General features: G+C 31.0%; 2 protein-coding genes across 6 annotated transcripts in view; both read right to left on the reverse strand.

Moving 5' to 3' along the window:
- The window catches only part of LOC126837928 (60S ribosomal protein L17), a 309752-nt gene that overhangs the window by 151009 nt on the left and 139373 nt on the right, over positions 1–19370 (reverse strand). Inside the window, exon 1 of one of the 4 annotated variants that reach the window (XM_050571934.1) lies at positions 11561–11570. The exons of the other annotated variants lie outside the window; for them this stretch is intronic. The gene's annotated coding sequence lies outside the window, so the exon portion shown is untranslated. Of the gene's footprint in view, positions 1–11560; positions 11571–19370 lie in introns of those variants that run through there. 4 annotated transcript variants of the gene reach the window in all.
- LOC126837917 (monocarboxylate transporter 10) overlaps positions 1–19370 on the reverse strand; it is a 161068-nt gene that overhangs the window by 65047 nt on the left and 76651 nt on the right. The gene's annotated exons all lie outside the window — the stretch shown is intronic.

The following is a 19370-nucleotide window of genomic DNA, read 5'->3' on the forward strand; positions in this document are numbered from 1 at the left end:
ATGCCATCGTCTATCCAATTATTCAAGTACATTAGTTTATGAAGTTTATCAAAATTTCTAAAACTTAAAGGCCCGAATAACGTTTAAAACGCCAACAACGATTTTTTAAATATCGAGTTTAAAGCGACAAACGCGTTGGTTGAGTGATATTGCTTAATTTATGTTGCTCTAATTTGAAAAGTTTTTTAAGTACCGATATTAATCTTAAAACTGTCGCTTGCATTAACCGTTCATGATGCATTTTATGGCGTTATAAATTTACAACGTGTCGGAAACGGCGCGAAGGAAGTTATTAATTTACATGAAATATATTTGCCATCAAACCGTTTATTCCTTTTTTCCGTAGACGGCATAATATAGGGCAAAAAGAAATACCCACGACAATGATTGTAGTTCAGATCACAGCCCGTACAATAATAGTTATAGCTGTTTTTTTTTTGCATTGAATTAATGTGTATAGCTCACGTCAATACCAATATTTATTGGAAATTTACTTAGTCTCTTTGGTGTTTTCCCGTCGTACCCGACAACAAAGTATGAGAAAACTAATTTTTAAACGCCAAAGCGAGGCCAAACCTAACCTAACCGAGACAACGTCGCACAATTATTACAGTATTCAAAACACTATCGCCGGACTACTCTGTCGGTAAATCACCGGTACCGTGTCAGCAGACAACCCACCGACGGTATGGAGCATCCGCTGACATTATATTTTCCGTTTCTCTCTCGTGTACGCAACAACAATAATAATAACTCTCCCTTTCTGTTCCCAGCCACCTCCCCTACTTTCCCACACGAGATAGACCTATGTACCGTACTCCACCCGTGTGCCCTAGGGTCCCATTAATCCGATACCGTGCGTATAACAGTGGCTCCCGCACCGCGTTACAGAAGTCCCAATCCGTCACAATAAACATAGTCCGCTGAATAGGATATAGTAGGTAAAGGCGCCGGAGCTGTTAGATAATAATATATTTTATTAGCCTCTTCATAACATTATTTTGATCGTGCACAGTGAAAAATCGTGGCGACAGAGGGAATGGCAATAAAGTTGGCTGAATTTATTATTGCGGTTCGTATTATTATATCCGTAGGTATACAACATGATTCCGGTGCGAAATTCGGGTCGGTCGTTAATTGGCGGCTATGTAATAATAAAGTACTGTTTTCCGTCTTGTAGTACATACTGCACTTAGGTCGTAGTAGACAGGTTGTACCGTACCTATAAAGTTGTAAAATAACAACCAGTAGCAACAGTTATTAAATAGCGAATTTAAAATACCGTTATAGCTAGTCGGACGGTGTTCCAAAGTAACGATGGGATTTAATTTACGCGTGTTTTGTAATAATAAATACAGCTTAAACACCAATTAGTAATTAGCAAGTGTGAGGACAAAGTTCCCAAGGGTTAGTATAAAACACACTACCTCAATTATACCAATGTTTTAATTATACAATTATTGTCTGTCGACACATTTCGAACATAGTTCACCATATCATGTTTTTTTTTCAATTTAGTGATTTTATCGCATTACGTTGCTTAGCCTAACTTTCAAATAAAAAAAAAATGAAAAAATTGATTAAACCGTGAGAAAGTCTTGGTTTACAATGGCAAAAAACGGTTGACTTTTTTTAAGCATCAAAATATCACATTTTTCGATTTGTTTGTTTGTTTTTAGACTAGCATAGCTAGCTATATTGGGCAAGACATTTACTTTTTACCGTATATGAAACCCGCATAATGATGTTTCTATTAAGGTACCACCAACGTTGAGTCATAAGTGTATAGCTTTTCTTTTGATTAATTTATTAGACGAACCGTGTATTAGGACAACAGTATTAACTTTTCTGATTGTTTTTTAAAAATCATTCACTAAAAAATTAAACTTGTATTCATGAGTATCAATAACGTGTGTCGTATGTCTACATCAATTGTATATTATGTTTCTATAAAAAATTAAATAATAATTTATGTAAAATTATTGTTTCATTAATGATGTTTTTTTAAAGTATACAAATATGTTGTAATGGGATCAAATATTTACATTCGATCTTTTAATACATGCTATTATTACTTTATTTATTCTTACTTACTTACATTAAATTTAGTGCCGAAATATTTCTTTCTTCTATTATAACATATTATACCTAATGTGTTTAAATTGAAAGTATAATTTCTAGACTTTTAAGTAACTACTCTTATTTTGTTAGCGTTTTTGATTATTGTCTATTATGTTTTATTTTACTATGTTAGATTTGTTTAACGCTTTGCTATATTCATTATTTACAGTATTTTCTTAATCAGACCTTATTGGTTCTGTTAGTGTATAATGTATTCGTTTATTTCATTTTTTTAGCCGCGTCGTTCATAGACATAATTTGTATTTAAATTCAAAAGCTTTATACCAAAAAAATTACTATTTGGCCTCACCAACTAACACTAACACCAACCAACAATATACTTTGTACATTATCTTCAACGGTCTAGCCCCACATAAACTATATTATATGTTAAAAATATAGTTTATGTGATGTTCTACCGTATTAGGCATAACATATAACTTTACATAGGCATAAGTAATTTATGCGGATGTGCATAACTTAAGAGTTAATTACTGTATACACAACAAATCCAGTGTGGCACTTTCCATTTTTCAAATGCGTACGGCCCGGGATCAATAGCAACGCCAAAACCGTAATTAGGCTTACACGTTGCACAACACCCGCGGTTGTGGTCTCACGTGTGCGATCCTTTCGCTCCTTTTTGTAAACCACAAACACGTGATTTTTTTTAAGATAGCGAAATAGTGTAAAGTCTAATGTAAATTCTAATAGATATTCTTCTTTACGAGTTTCTCAACACAAGTCCGTTAAAAAAAAAAACAATAATTATTGTTGTGTTAGTTAACCTCAAACGTAATTGTATTTTATATAAAGGATATTATTATAAGGATTATCCTTCCAAAAGGATCACGAACATCTCGTCGTGTCAGACGAGCGAGCTATTGCGATGCAACGAAATATGAAATCGGAAGGTCGATCAATATTTCTCGTCGGATGGTATACATTTGTATAATATAACATTTTGATTAAAGTAGCAACCAATGGAGTTTAAACAACAAAATAAGCGTGTGTAAGTTATGAAATAACAATATGTTATAAACTGATTTTATCTGATGATGGGGGAGGGAGGTAGGAGAGTATAACGGACAAGAGTTCCCAATGCAGTCTAAACGCTATACTACTATGCTATGGGACTTCATGAATTATGCACTGTTTTCGGTGCGGTCGACCACCTGGTATTTTGCTCGTTTTTGTTCTCCGATACAAACAAAATACATGCATGTATTTGTACAGCCATATTATATTATTAAACGTACAAGACAACGGTACACGGTGGTAAGTCGTATATATTCGTGTCTGTGCTGCACCCGAGACTTCGGAGGCGGTGACAGCGTTGACGACCAGACGGACTTGATGGGTGCACGGGTCTTATTAACCACACACCGACCACAGCACACACACATACACACATTTAATGGTTTACCACTATACATAGTACTGAGTGCAAGGAAAAAGGATTCGGACGCTTTCAGAACGGTCTCTAATAGCTGTCAGACGGTAAATTGACGTTAGTCATCCGGAGGACGTTTCCACTATAATTCTTTTTACTAATATACTATATATATATATTAGGATGGCCCTTTAATTTAACATGGCGTTGTATGTCCGTAATTTGGCTCCAAATATTGAAAAAACATTTCTCTAATTTTTATTTCATTCTCTTAGTTTCCCTGTTTGCACATCAAATGTACACTGACACTTTGCCCGGCGGGTGTATACATTTGATGTGCAAACAGGAAGATCAAAGGAATAAAATAAAAGTCTGAAAAATTAGAGAAACGTTTTTTTCAATATTTGGAGCCGTATGACGGCCGTCCAACGCTATGTCAAATTTAAGGACCACCCAAATATACATATATATGTATGGACCAATATTGGTCAGCTATGGCACTAATAACCACTAAAGTGGACAAATTATAGTATACGCATATCCTTAGCAATATTTAGAAGAGCAATAGTATGTTTTTGAATAATTGTTAAGATAATATGTTTATATTATTTTTGGCAGGAAATAAAAAGGAAAATCCAACGTTTCAATAATATTTTTTAACTATTGCGAATTTTTGCACATACATTATTTTCTGCACCTCAAACAATTGTACAATATCTAATATTTTCTAGCAAACATTTCAGTACATACTTATATTTTTGAATTATTGCGTGGGACCATAACGTTAGGTTACTTTGTAAACGCTGTTTACCGTCCAACGCAAGTTTGAATATGATCGAAATCATGACCAACCCGTGCACGTACCTACGTAGATAATATAGTATGTATTTTTAAAATCGATTTTTCACCGTCATCGCGGTCGCCGGATCATATATCCACTCACAATAATCATACAAATAAATTATACCCAAGATAATCCATTATTTTAAATTATCAAAAAACATAAATCATAAACGCACACATCATAATATTGTATTATCATTTGAAAATAATAATATGTCTTATACATAGAGTGATTGTCCATAAGTCAAGTCTTATCACAGCGCTACGAAACGCAGAAGGTATTGAGGTTTTACAATGTTGTGTTTTCTTTGTCTAATAAATATAAGAATTAAAGTATCAGATATTAAATATCATATTATAGAAACTGAATGTAATCCTTTTTGTCCGAATCACAGGCTGTATTGATAATCGAACCCAAAATCTTATTGCGAGGTTGGCACTAAATTTTAGTGACTAAAAGGTGAATTTATGATATAAAATTAAATATTAAACTCCAAAATGTCTACCCCTTCTTTTTTGACTTGCTATAATCGATTTTACAAAATGTAATTGTTGGACAGAGTTGTGTCTTTTTTGAAATTATCAATATTATTGATATATTGTTGAATTATTTTCAATAAAACTTAACAAGTATTTGGTCCCGATTCTCGGACAAATAAACAATTAACAATATTTAGGCGTGTGTTAGGGAGATGATTCCAAGGGTGGGGGTAGTGGTGATTATTTAACAATACCATTGTATTGAGACATTGAGTACGTATAATTTTAATATAATATTGTACTCGATGATAAGCTCATTTTGTGTTATGTTTGCAAACAAATGTGTATTATAATGTTTATTACACGTTTAAGCTCGAAAACAAACACACATTATATTTTTTATTATAAATTTATGTTTGGAAGCGATAAGTAAATAAAACTTATTTGTTTTGTCTGTTCCGTTGCATTGAAAAACAAAATTTTTATGTTTTTAACATTGATAAGATCGGTCTTCTGCTGAGAATTGCTACTGTTGGTGTGTATGCAAAAATAGAAAAGTAGGTTTATTAAGTTTGATTTATTATTCGTGTTTTGATTATAGTTTAAACCTTAATGTCGGTTAAAATGTCTACTAGATTAATACAGAGTATTTACATATTTCCATACTATACAGCCACACCCAGAGTAAAAAAAAAACTTAAGTTAAACTATATTCTTATTTATTATGAGTTATTCAAGGAGAAATGAACACTGATTTATATGATCCAGCTACCTGAATTTTCTCTTTCCTATAACGACTAACATTAATACTGTGTATACACCGAGTTTTGTACCTACGTGAAATTTATGTATTTTATCCAAGCCAAAGTAATAGTATCATTGTTACATATAGGGTTTTCGAGAAGTTCTATGTACACAACGTGCGTCTAATAGTATTATCCAGGGAATATTATATTTTCATATCAAAACTTTATATCGACTTTTTCAAATCCCACGAGGCGTAATGACCCAATTATTATTTGTTTTATCAAAAGCTTTTGTTCATAGTCGGATCGGGTTTTTTACTTAGATGAAATGTTTGGTTATTTTTATATTAAGCTGCAAGGCATATAGTAGTACTCTAGTATAAATAACACACTGAGTCTACACAATGTCTAAGAGTAGGTAAACAGCATAAGGAAACAACTTACAAATTGAAATACATGTAATCCTCATTTGTTACAGGACTTCGTGTTTTCACCAGGATCTATTAGAATTCGGGAATAAAAAAAGCACTATATAAAAAGTTAACATGTTAGAAATATATCATGTTGAACATTCAGTGGAAATTCAAAGAATAAGCTTTTTACTAGAAAAATAATATGTGTAAGATAGAATGGCTCACTTGCAATCTATTATGCCAAAAAAAAAACTAAATGTCCTGTTTATTTTTTCTTTCATATGAAACGTGAGTAATACCGAAAAGCTATCTGGAAGCAAATTTTTTTTATTTTCCTATAAAATGACGTTTTCTTAGAAATATAATCGACGTTTTTGTGTATCACACAACATAATGTGCTTTTTTCTTTTCAACTACGAATGTAGAAAATGTAATAAATATTTTTATTTGAGTTGCTTTGAAAAATAGTCGAAACATCTAGTTGTTTTGCAAGGTCTTTCAACCATTGGAACTTAGTAGTTGATTTTAAAAACTAGATAACGGACCATGACTTTATATTTTTAAGTACTTAACAATACAATTAAGAATAGGTTACGCACTAAAATATGTTGTGTAAGATTGTTACACTCACTATTTGGGTGTATAAGAATAACATTTTATAAATTTAAATTAAAAGTTATTTTTTTCGTTAGACTTCGGTTCTATTTAAAAAAATAATCATGAACTAAAATAATTGAATTAACAAATATTTGTTTAAAATCTCATTAAAGCTCATAGAACGAGTAAAAAGGGCAAAACAGAGAAAATGTTTTTTCACTAGTTTCGTCCAAACACCATGTGCACTCTCTGTACTTATAGTTGAACAACGAAAGTACATGGGTTGCTCTCTAGCGGTACTTCGCGCAGATCCAAAATTTCTAAGTTGAGAATAATTTGTAATCCTCCGACTTTCTCAGATTATACATTCAAATAGAACAACAAGTTTACCTAAAAGTTTTCGTGTCCGTTAGAATCGACTAATTTGAATAAAGGATTATTCGGCGAAACAACGCTAGACCTAATGTAAATAAGCCTACAGTTTACATTTGTTTTCGCTATTATGGTAATTTGAGGAATTATATAAAGGGTTCATCCAATGGCAAATCGCTGAATATAATCCACTTTCGCATAATGTAAGATGCGCGTCACTTTAGTGTGCCCGAAATTCATGATTATATAACCAAAATAACGTTGGAAATACCACACTAATATTATTTTGGATTTAAATGTCTAATTATCAAAAATATTTAAATGTTTTTGAAACTATCATGCGATTAAAGGCTAAAGATAAAACACGTTTTTAGGTGCTTATCCATTTTATAATACTACACTAACTGCTAAAAAAATAATACATATTTAGCAAAATCATAACAATAGCTGTAAAATGCTAATAAATCACATAGTTCAAAAACGAAATAATTAACAATACCTGGCATTTAAAAAACCATTGATTTGGATTTGACATTTTAACATCGACCAAAAGTACATGTTATACTAAAGAGACTTCGTTAGACGTGCACCAAACGCAAGGCACCTTAGACGAAATGAAATTCGTTGTTGAACGGTTTTGTGTGGTCCCGGCAGATTTCTATTATTTTAAACGTGACAAAATTCAACAAACAAGACATATTTTAATCGAATATGTTTGTATGTCCGATGAATCTTTGATGCCTTCGAAACAATTGACAGATACTAAAAACAAGATAATATGAATTATTCCCTAAAGTTAATGCAGTAGGTAATTTTACTGTAGTTCAGTTTCAGTGTTAATCAAATACTGTAATATACCTCTACTGGCTCCAAAAAATCCATTGAAACCTTATGCGTCATATTTGTATTATATTATGGTACATTCATTAAATGCTAATAATGATTTAAAATTTATCTTGTTTAGATTTAATAATATAGACTTGACTTTGTAAGAGTTGCACACATTTGATATACCGGACACTATTGTTGTTGTTATCAAACACATATTTTTAAATATTTTAGATCACTCATATCAAGCTCTAAAACCATTTTTAAGACCAAAGTATTAATATAGTTTGGAAAAAATAAAAAGGAAAAAACTTTCTCAAATAAAAGGGTTTTTTCGGCAAATGTTTTACAAAAAGTTCTTCATAAAATAAAAACAAATTCACTATGGAATTATATTGTCTATTCAATATACTATTATTCCACTCATGACGTATAACAAATGCAAACAACTTCCGAAGTATATAAGGTAAGAGGGGTTAAATCTATAACATAATATTTGTACGTGTTAGTTTGGTTGCATTAAAAATCAATTCAGGTGTTCATACTCTTATAATACCAGTATAATTTCTTTTACACATATCATATTTATTTTGAATTGTAGAAGGATATTACAAACAAGTACACGTTGTAATAAGAGAAATTTGTTTTCTATAAACTATAGAACAAATACAGCTAATAATATGTCAACTTAGTTTATATAAAAATCGTATATTATTCATAGTCTGTCATACCACGAGCCTTTGTCTGTTCATCTATCGCATTTTTTTTAATACTAAATTTTACTTATTATACTATCATGAAATCAGGTTTATACATTTACTGTATAAAGTCAATTTGTGTAGGCATTTATTAGTCAAAATCCGTCCAAACCACCGACGGAGGATTTTGACGCAAGAAAGCACACATTTTGTAAAAAAATCCACAAACTGAGGTAATGAAACGTAAAAAGCGCGCAGGAACTTACTTGAATTGGACTCGAGATTGTTGGAAGATAAACAAAAAAAAAGTAATAATCTAAAGCACAAATTACTTGTCGCGTCGAATTACGTGCGTGCGGTAATCCTTGTACTTTAAATGGGTATTTGATAAATGTATATATTATTATAAGCGTTTCGAGCCAATTTCCTTGAAATCTTATACGGGTGGTCATGTGGAGTAAGGGGTTGAGTATGTGTATACTTAAAATCGCATTTACCATACAACTGAACGCTTAACCGTCACCGCCACTGCCGGTTTCCATGTTTCATAATATTGTATACTTTTATTTTCAACGCCATAAAATAGTATTACTAAAATCGACAAAAATGGATTATATATGTTTTTGCTTCATAACATAACAATTTGAATATTTACATAACCTTATAATGTCGTTAAATGTAACGTGGGCAAATAATTGTTTCGTTTAAAATATTAAATGGTTTAACATTTATTTATCCGATGGCAATCATTTAATTTATAGAGAAATAATGCTATGCCATGCTCGTCATATACAATGTATTTTTGTATTTAACATACCAATTACAATAGCAGCTAAAACATATAATAGTATAATATTAAGTTTACCTATATACCTCTTCCTGCAAGTATAATGAGGCTATTAATATTTTTTATTTCAATTTTTAATAGTCTATTATTATGGAATATATTTTAACGATTTTTTTATAATAACATTTCCTTCAGGGTTTTTTCGGATGGAAGGTGCTGTGTGATTGTTCTACATACTGCAGTACTCAACTCTATATTTTGATTGGTAAATACTTAACCGTGGTGTAGGCCTTTTAATTGTTGTACACATGAATTGTTTATTTTTACAATTTTTACCGTGACCGACCTTGTCAAATAGTAAAATGTACCAAGCTCTAAATGTTTTAAACGAGTACAAATGGTAACATTATTCTTATCTAAAGTGTATAACGGGTACCATACCGTTATTACACAATTGTGTGTTCGGTTTACTACCTTCATTGGCAGATGAAAAATGAACGAAAACCAGACGGGAAATGCACTTTCAAGCTAAATTGATTTCGTTTTCAAATTGTATTTTTATATTCTTGTGTGGATGCAATTCGGTTGTCCGGCGGTAATAAATAAAGCACTGCATATAACAATATATCGGATTAGTATTTATTGTTTTCGTGTTATAAATCATGTTTATTACTTTTATTTTTTTTAATTTATGACGTATTATTATTGTACACAGTTGAAATGATAACATTAATAGCGTGTAATGCAGAAAATATACGGTCGTTGCGACCACATGACGGCGGACTACTGTTTTCCATACAGATGGATCTGTCGATCAGAAGTAACTTGTGTTTGTTAACTGTTTTTACGACCTGTCGTTAAAAATCCAACGTTTGTTATAGCATAATTCAAAATGGCCATTTACGCGAGAATGAATATTATTAATTAGAAGTATTATGATTAAACTATTAATAGTAAAATAATAGAATTACATTTGAACATTTTGGTTGTAAATAAAAACAAAGGAATTGTAACCAGTAACTTTAATACGTATTTAAAGTAACTTTCCCAAAACTCGGTAGCATAGTTTACTGAATGGGAATTTTACGTTGGTCCCGCCCAATCACTAGTGGCCGCGAGATGAACCAGTGAATGTGCATTACCAAACATTACGAATATATTATAATATGCATTATGTATTAGCAATGCAGATATTTGTACTATTCGACCCCCGTCCTCCACTTTATTTAGGAAATTAAAGTTATTTAGAATTTATGATCCGCTTTGTACACTTTTATTGTTAAAAAAAAGTCTATTTTAATAATCAATTTAATTAAAAAAGGAAAAAAAATAAATGTTCTATTTCTAAAGTTCATTTCAAATGAAAAGAGTTCATTGGAAACTAATGAGAAATAGTTAATAAAACATCCTTTCAAATAAAATTATCTAAACTTTTAAATGACGTGTCTGCTACGTCGATAAAAATTCTGTTAACATGTTTTTTATACTTTTAATACAGTTATTATACCAATATGTTAACAATCGACATATAACAACAATGCATTTTTACATATTACGTTAATGTAGTATGTATTGGTGTTAAATGTAATCTTATTTTTAATTTTTTTGTTTTCATAACCAACTGTAGGGTATACGTACACAAAAAAGCATTGGAAATAAAAGCAACAAAATTCAAGGAGTTTATAATGGTATTTGACTGAAGACATACAAGCAGCAAAATTGCCTATCTTGTGCTCCGTTCAATTTGTAATACAAAATACAAAGTTTATCATATATTACTTAACTTTCCAGCGTATTAATATATTTAGTCTTAACAAAAAAACAGACTTTTCGGAGTTAACATTTTGTTTATTTACCTAGAAAATATTTCACTTAAAACTCATTAAACAGTCCATTCTGCAGCTTAGAAACAAAATAAAAAGTACGAAACAAATAAAAGGGGTTTAATTTTAGTTATAAAAAATGTAATACTTTATTTTTTCCCAACTAATTTTACATTGGTACACAGTACACACGTAAAAGTACTTTGTTTGGACAATTTATTTAATGTTTATACGTTTTACACTAAATTGGAGTTTAAAAACGTTTTCGTTAACATCTAAAAGTTATTAAAATATAGTTATTAAGTAAAACTGGCTTAAAACACATTTTAACGTACTAAACATTAATGCTTTTATACATTTAAAAAATAATATTTAATTTTTATGAATATCGCTTTCAAGCAATATATATATATTTAAAATTTAAATTACTAAACCTATCATCTGTTTACTCTATGGGAATTATAAGGACAAACAAATATTTTATATTATAATATTAACAATTGTAAAATACAATTATTTTCATTTAAATATGTGTTTAAGAATAATATATTCTTGTGAAAATCAACATAATTTTAAGGAAGAATAGGTTTTATATTCCACTGCGATTTTTCGACTTATACAAAGTGGGTTTTCTCTTGAAACATTTCTAAGCTCATTTATAAATTACTGAAATGTCATCCAGTAAAGTTACCATAAGGTAATACATTTGTATTGTTTACCTTGATTATAATTAAAAGTCAATCTTATTTTTATTGAGCGAAAAATAATTATAGTATTTATAGTAATTTCCTAAAAAAAACTTTAATTTTGGCTTACTGATTAAGTAGATAAACGTTATTTGTAAATCATCTAAAAATTTTACTTTTAAGCTAATAAGGCCTATGAACAAGTCAATTTACCAATACTACCGAAATACAAATTAATTAATTGACCTCTCTGGGGCCAACTTGTTTGGTAGCGTTAGGTCGGCGCCAGCTATAAGCCAAAAAATGCCAAATCTAAACCCTGATTGGTGGGAATAATGAACGTTAAACGTAAGAGAGTGAGAGAGACTGGAATACAAATTAAGCGCAAGGTTTACGTAACAATTACATTTTTAATTGTAAAGGAAAAGTGTTTATATTATATTTATACAATATAATGATACTCTTATATGTTCTAAATATGAATTCTTAGACAATAAAGAAAGAAAGATTTTTTTACACCAAAAATACTGAGGGAAACGAATACGATATGTATACTTCATTTTCGTACTCTATATATATATGTATGACCATTTCGGCTTACCGGCTTCACTGCAGACAGTTATGTAAAACAAACGGAAACGACATTTACAAACCAAATGCGGGACTATGATAAATGAAAGTACCAAGCTCATTTTTAGGTGTCATTTTTGTTTTTACCATTTTATGCAATGCAATCCTTTTGGATCTCCAAACATTCTTTGACGATTCCACTTGTTTAACGGATTGGGATTAAAATTAATTCGCTTTAAGTAACATTTGAAATAAACGTATAATATACCGTTAATATTTAATGGGATGTCTGAATAACTAAACGATTTTATAGTTATGGATTTTTAATTGTTGTACTGATGGTATACAATAAAGGTATTCTGTTTAATTATTATAAAACACGACGATGTGATATTTTTTTTTTAACTATTTAATGAAAAAAATAACGAGTAAAAGATAACGTAACGTCTAATGCGGGCAATAAAAATACTAAAACGATATGCATTAAAAAAAAATCCAGATGCGTAATCCCGTCGTGGTAAGTATGCATAATGCAAAAGGAATACATAGTATATAAATAGAGGGACAAGAAAACTTGGTGGACCAAAGGGTAACAAGTTTTTTTGACACCTCCTGTTTTGCAACAGGAAAAAAAATGGATGATGAGGTTTACCGCGCAAGAGTTGTTGGTGATTAATTACCGATTACCGAAATGGCAGCTCAGGCGATGCTTGCGGTTATTGATTTGCAATTTGTCATACGTTTTCTAACAACCTACCAGCGAATGAAGACGACATGGCTCGGTTATTCATTATGGATACAAGACGGAAAAAAATGTAAAGGTGCTTTCAGTACTACCCTGAACGAATACAGCGAATTAATGTATAATATAATGTTTAGGGCTATAGAAGCAACGATATAAGATTTACGTTATAAATTAAATAAAGACATCCTTAACACTTTAGTTGTATTTAAAATATACAATATTTTATAAATTGCACTTAACATATATATGTCAACGTCGCATGCTAATAAAATTGTTTTTTCACAATATTATATTTATTAGTATCTTAAATCTCGAAATTCGATTATAACATTACAGTGATCAACTCTCAGTTTTACCTATGATAATAAATAGTCGTAGGCAAAACTTGACTATTTCTTATTATTGAAGTAAGAAAATATAAGTTTAATAATAATTTTGAAATAAACAAAACTCCAACAGGCTATTTAAGATTTACCGTATTGTACCTGAATAGTTTTTGCCCGTGTCTTCATTCTCAATATCACTGGGTTGAATGTGGTTTAATTAAAAACAAATATGTGATGGGAACCCGAGATTAAAGCCGGACTTGTGTAAGACGATCGACACACCTAATACCATAATAACTAATCTTGTGTAAATAGATTATACATAAATAAAACCCCGAATAAGATCAAGGGAGTACATATAATTCGTACTATCAATCATTTTAAGTTAGTGAGGTAACAAATATTAAAGTCTAGCAAATTATTTAATTCAGTTGTTATATTATGCGGTTTATTACAAATCACTACCGCAGACTTTAGTAATAAGATTTCATAATACAATAAAAAAATAAACATCACCAACATAGCTGATCGATTGAGATGTTTGTGGGGTATTCTTAAAGCGGCAACGAAAAACGACAGCGGGAATACCACCAAAGCTCATCTGACGGTAGGGAGACATTGCTGAGAAAATAATCCAGTCATTAGTACCAGGACTAGGGTGAGGTGGAACGACTAATGATGTTTTAGAACGGATAATTACGAGTTTTAAAATAAATTCATTCGGAAACCTATGGTTGATTATTCAGCAGCGCCAAAAACCGTTTTCATTTTAAATACACCAATTGCAATTACGTTTATTTATACTGACATCAAAGAAAAAAAAATGCGCGATTTTTTCCCATCTACAAATTGGCCACCATCGCCTGAAAACTATTAATTCAATGCACCATTAATTAATCACACGCTAACAAGTTTTAAATTGGGTTCGTTTTTTCCGTCGAGATTTGCATAAAAAAAATTACCAAATCCTTCTTTCAAATTACACGGTGTTTGATAATAAACGGCGATGTCACTAAGGCGGACAATCGAATTTTTTTGCGGTGTTTTAAGCCTATACAACTAATCCGGATAATATAATATTTAATTAAAATCCATATACGAGAATAGGACTGCGTAGGAGATGAACAAATATATTTCGGTTGTCTGACAAAGCATTATATTGTTATGCCGGCGCAATAGATTAGATATAATTCCGTGATCTGTATTTACACACACCAGAAACACACATTTCGAATGAGGCAATCTTAAAATGACAGAAATAATAATTATTTTATAATGTGCGTTGGCAACAAGGCGAAGTTGCAGCGGCGCGGCGGTCTGTCGGTCGTGTATGAATACTATAGCTTTCACATCAATGCTATAGTATTCTTTTCAAAACAAATAACGCGTCAACACGCTTAACCTTGATCGTTTTCAAAGCGCTATAATATATTATTACGTTGCCAAAACGAATAGCCCCACCGTGGTGTCAACCACAACAACGAAACCCCAAAATATTACATTTCCGATCTTCAGTTTATGATTTGATACATTTTTTTTCTGGTGAGAGAGGGAGAGAAAATGAGAATTTAAATAGCCAATATCGACCTGAGGTTTTATAAAATGGTCGGTACCCTTTTTGCCTGACCAAAACTATACCTCATGGGAAGTATTAAACGCGGTCAACATTTGTGAGGACTCTTCCGATCGATTTCCGATGTAAGAACATTATCCTTTAGGCTTTAGTTTTTATTGACTTTAAAATGGTTTTGGAGATAAAACCATCCTACGCGCATCGTGTAGCTTTAACAAAACAAAATACGAGTAAGTATCTTAAATTCTTAAGCACGTTAAAAAAAAATCACAGTTGTGCATTATTATTATTATACATTAAAATATATAATATACGAAGGATTAAATGAATAAATCTTACGATCTTAAATAAATAAATGAACAATACCCTGAAACATTTGTCTTTTTAATCATACTTTGTTAAAAACTCCTTGCTTTTATTTCAGTTGATCATTAATGAGGTGTCTATGGTAAGCCAACTAGAGTTATCGTTTTTTATACGATTTCTTTTATAAATATTTAACTTTGTATAAAATATGATTTTATAAGAGCAGGTAAACAAATATCGTTTAAGTGCTATTTGCTTTCACGGCAATAAGCTGGAGAATACTTAATATAAAAACGAGCACAAATAGGTGGAATTGAACGCAATATTTCATTGACTTGTTCAAAGTTCAAGAGCTATTGCCGGTGTAAACAGAGGTCCTATAACTTAAGCATTAAATCATGTTTTAGAAAGAGAAATAAAACCACACCTGTATCCAACCCTACATAGTAGTATGCGGGTGGTGTCATTTTAATGGACATTTAATATAGCTAAGATATACAATATTAGTTACGTCTGCTACAAATCTATTCGTTGTCAATTAAAACTGACAATAAACAAATTTGTAGACAAAAGCAGTCACAACAGCTGTAGCGACCGGTTGCAAGGAATAAAATACTATAAAAGTAAATACATCACATATAGGTATGTATATGTATTGTTCGTGACGGTTGCTGTTTACGCGTTCATTATCGACGAGGCTAATAGGATTTCGTTAAATGGAATACCAATGAGATCGTGGTGGCGCAAAACACTATAACAACTGCAGCAGACCCCATTTGCGGTCCGTCAGAACCGTTTGCGCACAATCAGTAGATGCGATTAATTAAACCTATTTTACCTTAGTGTGCAGATACTCTCAAGTAGTCCGACATCCTTCGGTACACTCTAGTTAAGGCTATAAAAAGATTGAACATACGCGGATAAAGCTGGACAGTTGTATATCGCCTTCGATCGGTCGAAGGATGCACATAAAGCAACTGTTTTTGTAAACATTGATCTGTCTAATAAAAACAGTAACGGTATAATTGTTGGAGAGTTCGAGAGTACTTCTAAAAAATTACTATTTATAAAAAAAAAAATCCTAACGAGATTTTTTTGTTTCAGTTATAATAATTGAGCAATTCCAATACAAATTTAACTGATACATTTGTTTTGCTCGATAATTTTACCGTTATGATTATGACATATGATTAGGTACACATTCGATATACTTGCTTGGAACGAGTCGGATTAGAACATTTCCTTAACATAACTTAACACGGATGCTTAGACCGCGTGGAATAGGTGAACTTTTTGACACAGACAAGATAAACTTTCACCGACAATCCCTATTATCGTTCTCGTTATCGTCACTAGAAATCCTATACAAACATTTGTGTGTGCATTCATATAATCGTGGTTCGAATTAATGAAACATTTGAATTACGTCGTCTAATAATTCCGTGGCCCATGACGATGCAGTCATGTCCATCACATGACTATACTATATATACATTATACATAATATGTAGGAGTGAAAGAAAAAATGCATACGCTTTAGCGATGGGATTAAAATAATAATTAAAACCACCAGTAATAAATAACCGCGTTTGGAATTCGGTATGCAGTTGAACAATTTTGATTAATGTGTCGTTGTATGATTAAACAGTAGAAAAAAAAATAGAAACTAGTTCATAATATTAATTAGTTTGCTGGTGGAATTTGAAATATAAAACGAACGTCTCGATCCACACAATCAATACGCAGCTAGACTGAGGTAAATTTCGAAATTTTAGAACCATATATTATTTAATACTGTCGATTGAAAGTTTCTTAAGTGGTAGGATATATCGGTTACACTCATTTCACCATAAAAATTACTTAAGGAAAATCAACTTGATAATCTTAAATTAAAACTGTATAAAGAGATTAATCGTGCATCTGAATCCTTCACTTGGTTAATCTACTCAAAAACTATTTATAGAAAAAAATTGATGTATACAATATAAAATAAATAAATAAAAAATGTATTCATACAATTTTGTAGAGCTTATATAGAAAATAACATTGAACCGATCACGTTTAAATGTTTATTACATTCGAAAAAAGGAAGCGAACCGCAGTCGTATAAATAAATAAAATAATATATGTTTTCACGGACAACGAATATGTTACATCATAATAAAAAATATAATACATCATTATATGTAGTATAGTATATTAGTCGTATAGCATTTGATTGTGGGCATTAAAAATGGCAATCTTAATAAAATATATAACTATAATTCCTAGAGTTTATACTGAAAAGTCTGGTGACTTACTTTTTTATTTTATAGCCGATTATATGAAAATGGTTAATTATATATTCCGCGCGCTATAGTCTTTATTTCACGGACATAATATTTTAATAACTCGGAACACTAATTACCATTGCGATGAGTAATTCGGTCGCTACCATAGGGATTTTATTAACAGTAGTAACTTTCGGTTTTCTTATGATCGCCGCAACTTCATGTCGGACCATAAAAATCCAACCGAGGGAAATATTTAAGAATTCGAATTGCTCAAGGTGCTCCTACGTCCGTTATATTCCGGGAATTTCGAGTAAAAAGTGACAGGCCTATAAACGCAGTTTTCTTTAAGCTGGTTTGGTTTTCTAGACTACCTCAAAAACCTCAGAGTTATAACTTAAGGAATACTTAGAAAGTCACTGTATAGGAAAAAAAAGTCATGGAAGTTTGTATAAAGCTGTGCAACACTTCATTCAACGTTCACGTCGAAATGATAGATTAATATTATTTTTTTAGAACTCTTTAACTTTTATAAATATTGTACACCGGTCGTCGTTTTAACGCAGAATACATTAAATTCAATCTGTTCTGTGGTTTCAAATTTATTGGCGCGGTTATGCCATTCAGTTTTTACAACCATTCAATATTTTTGAAAAGACTTAATAGCATACCTCAACGCATTATATTATAGAGTTTAGGCGTTAAAAGTGACAATAAACATCTATAATAGCTAAATTGTTATTATTATGTACATAATATAATACTAAAAAACGACAAAAACTTAGGATCAACCGTCTATTATAAATTGAATATTAAACTGCAGCGTATCGGCGGACCATAAGTATTTATCGTTTTCGAAAAATCCCTCGAAAATATTTATACTCCCCAAAGGCTCATTGAAAAGTTGCCCCGGCCTCAAGAATATTATTACGCCTATCGATTGGCCCCAGAAAGTTTTCGATGGAAAATTTCTTCTTTTTTTTTTTACTCTTATTTTCGTACTTTATATCCCCAAAAGTGTAGTAAACATTTTGTTCGAAGAACTCGATGGCAGTCGACTTAGCAACGAAAAGTTTCCTTTTAATCATTGAACTACAATTGTTAGAAAACCGAGATTATTTTTTAATACTCCTTTGACATTTACAAAATGCATAAAAACGCCTCGGCCGAGAGATTTTTTTTCATACAGATAAACAAAACAAGGTGTTATAAAATTTTATATTACTCACAAGTTATATTATACAACATATATTATGGAATAATGTTTAACAATTCAACCTAGTTTTAATAAATGTTCTAATATATATATATATATATATATATATATTCCCTATAGTCGGGATTATTTATTTTGGTTTCTGCTAGTTCACGGTACTCAACACAAAATTAGCATGTATTTAAATTGTAAATAATGTTATACTTCTGCTTAGTATAAGATAATATTTATTGAAATAAATAGGAAAGTATAATATACGAGGTCTGGTGTAGTGTTTCTAATATACTTAAAAAAGATATACATATATCTCAACGAATTGAACCGTTAGAATACATATTATTATTATTACATTATAATATTATGTTATTGTATCAGAACTCACGACTATCGAGTATGGTAAACACGGACCGAGTAGAGGTGAACAATATAAACGTGCATCCTCTATGGATAAGCCGCAGCTAAATCGAAAAATGTACATGTGTGTGTGAGTGCGAAACAAGTTTTTTTTCTTATAATCTTTTTTGTCTTGTCAAACAGCGCTTGGCAGTTGACTACTCAGACGAGCAGTAAGAAAATC

Source organism: Adelges cooleyi, unplaced genomic scaffold (assembly GCF_023614345.1).
Source record: "Adelges cooleyi isolate 19-005CV unplaced genomic scaffold, UGA_ACOO_1.1 ACOO_flye_CR_arks_rails_tigmint_CR_PRNA_30, whole genome shotgun sequence".
Classification (NCBI taxonomy): domain Eukaryota; kingdom Metazoa; phylum Arthropoda; class Insecta; order Hemiptera; family Adelgidae; genus Adelges; species Adelges cooleyi.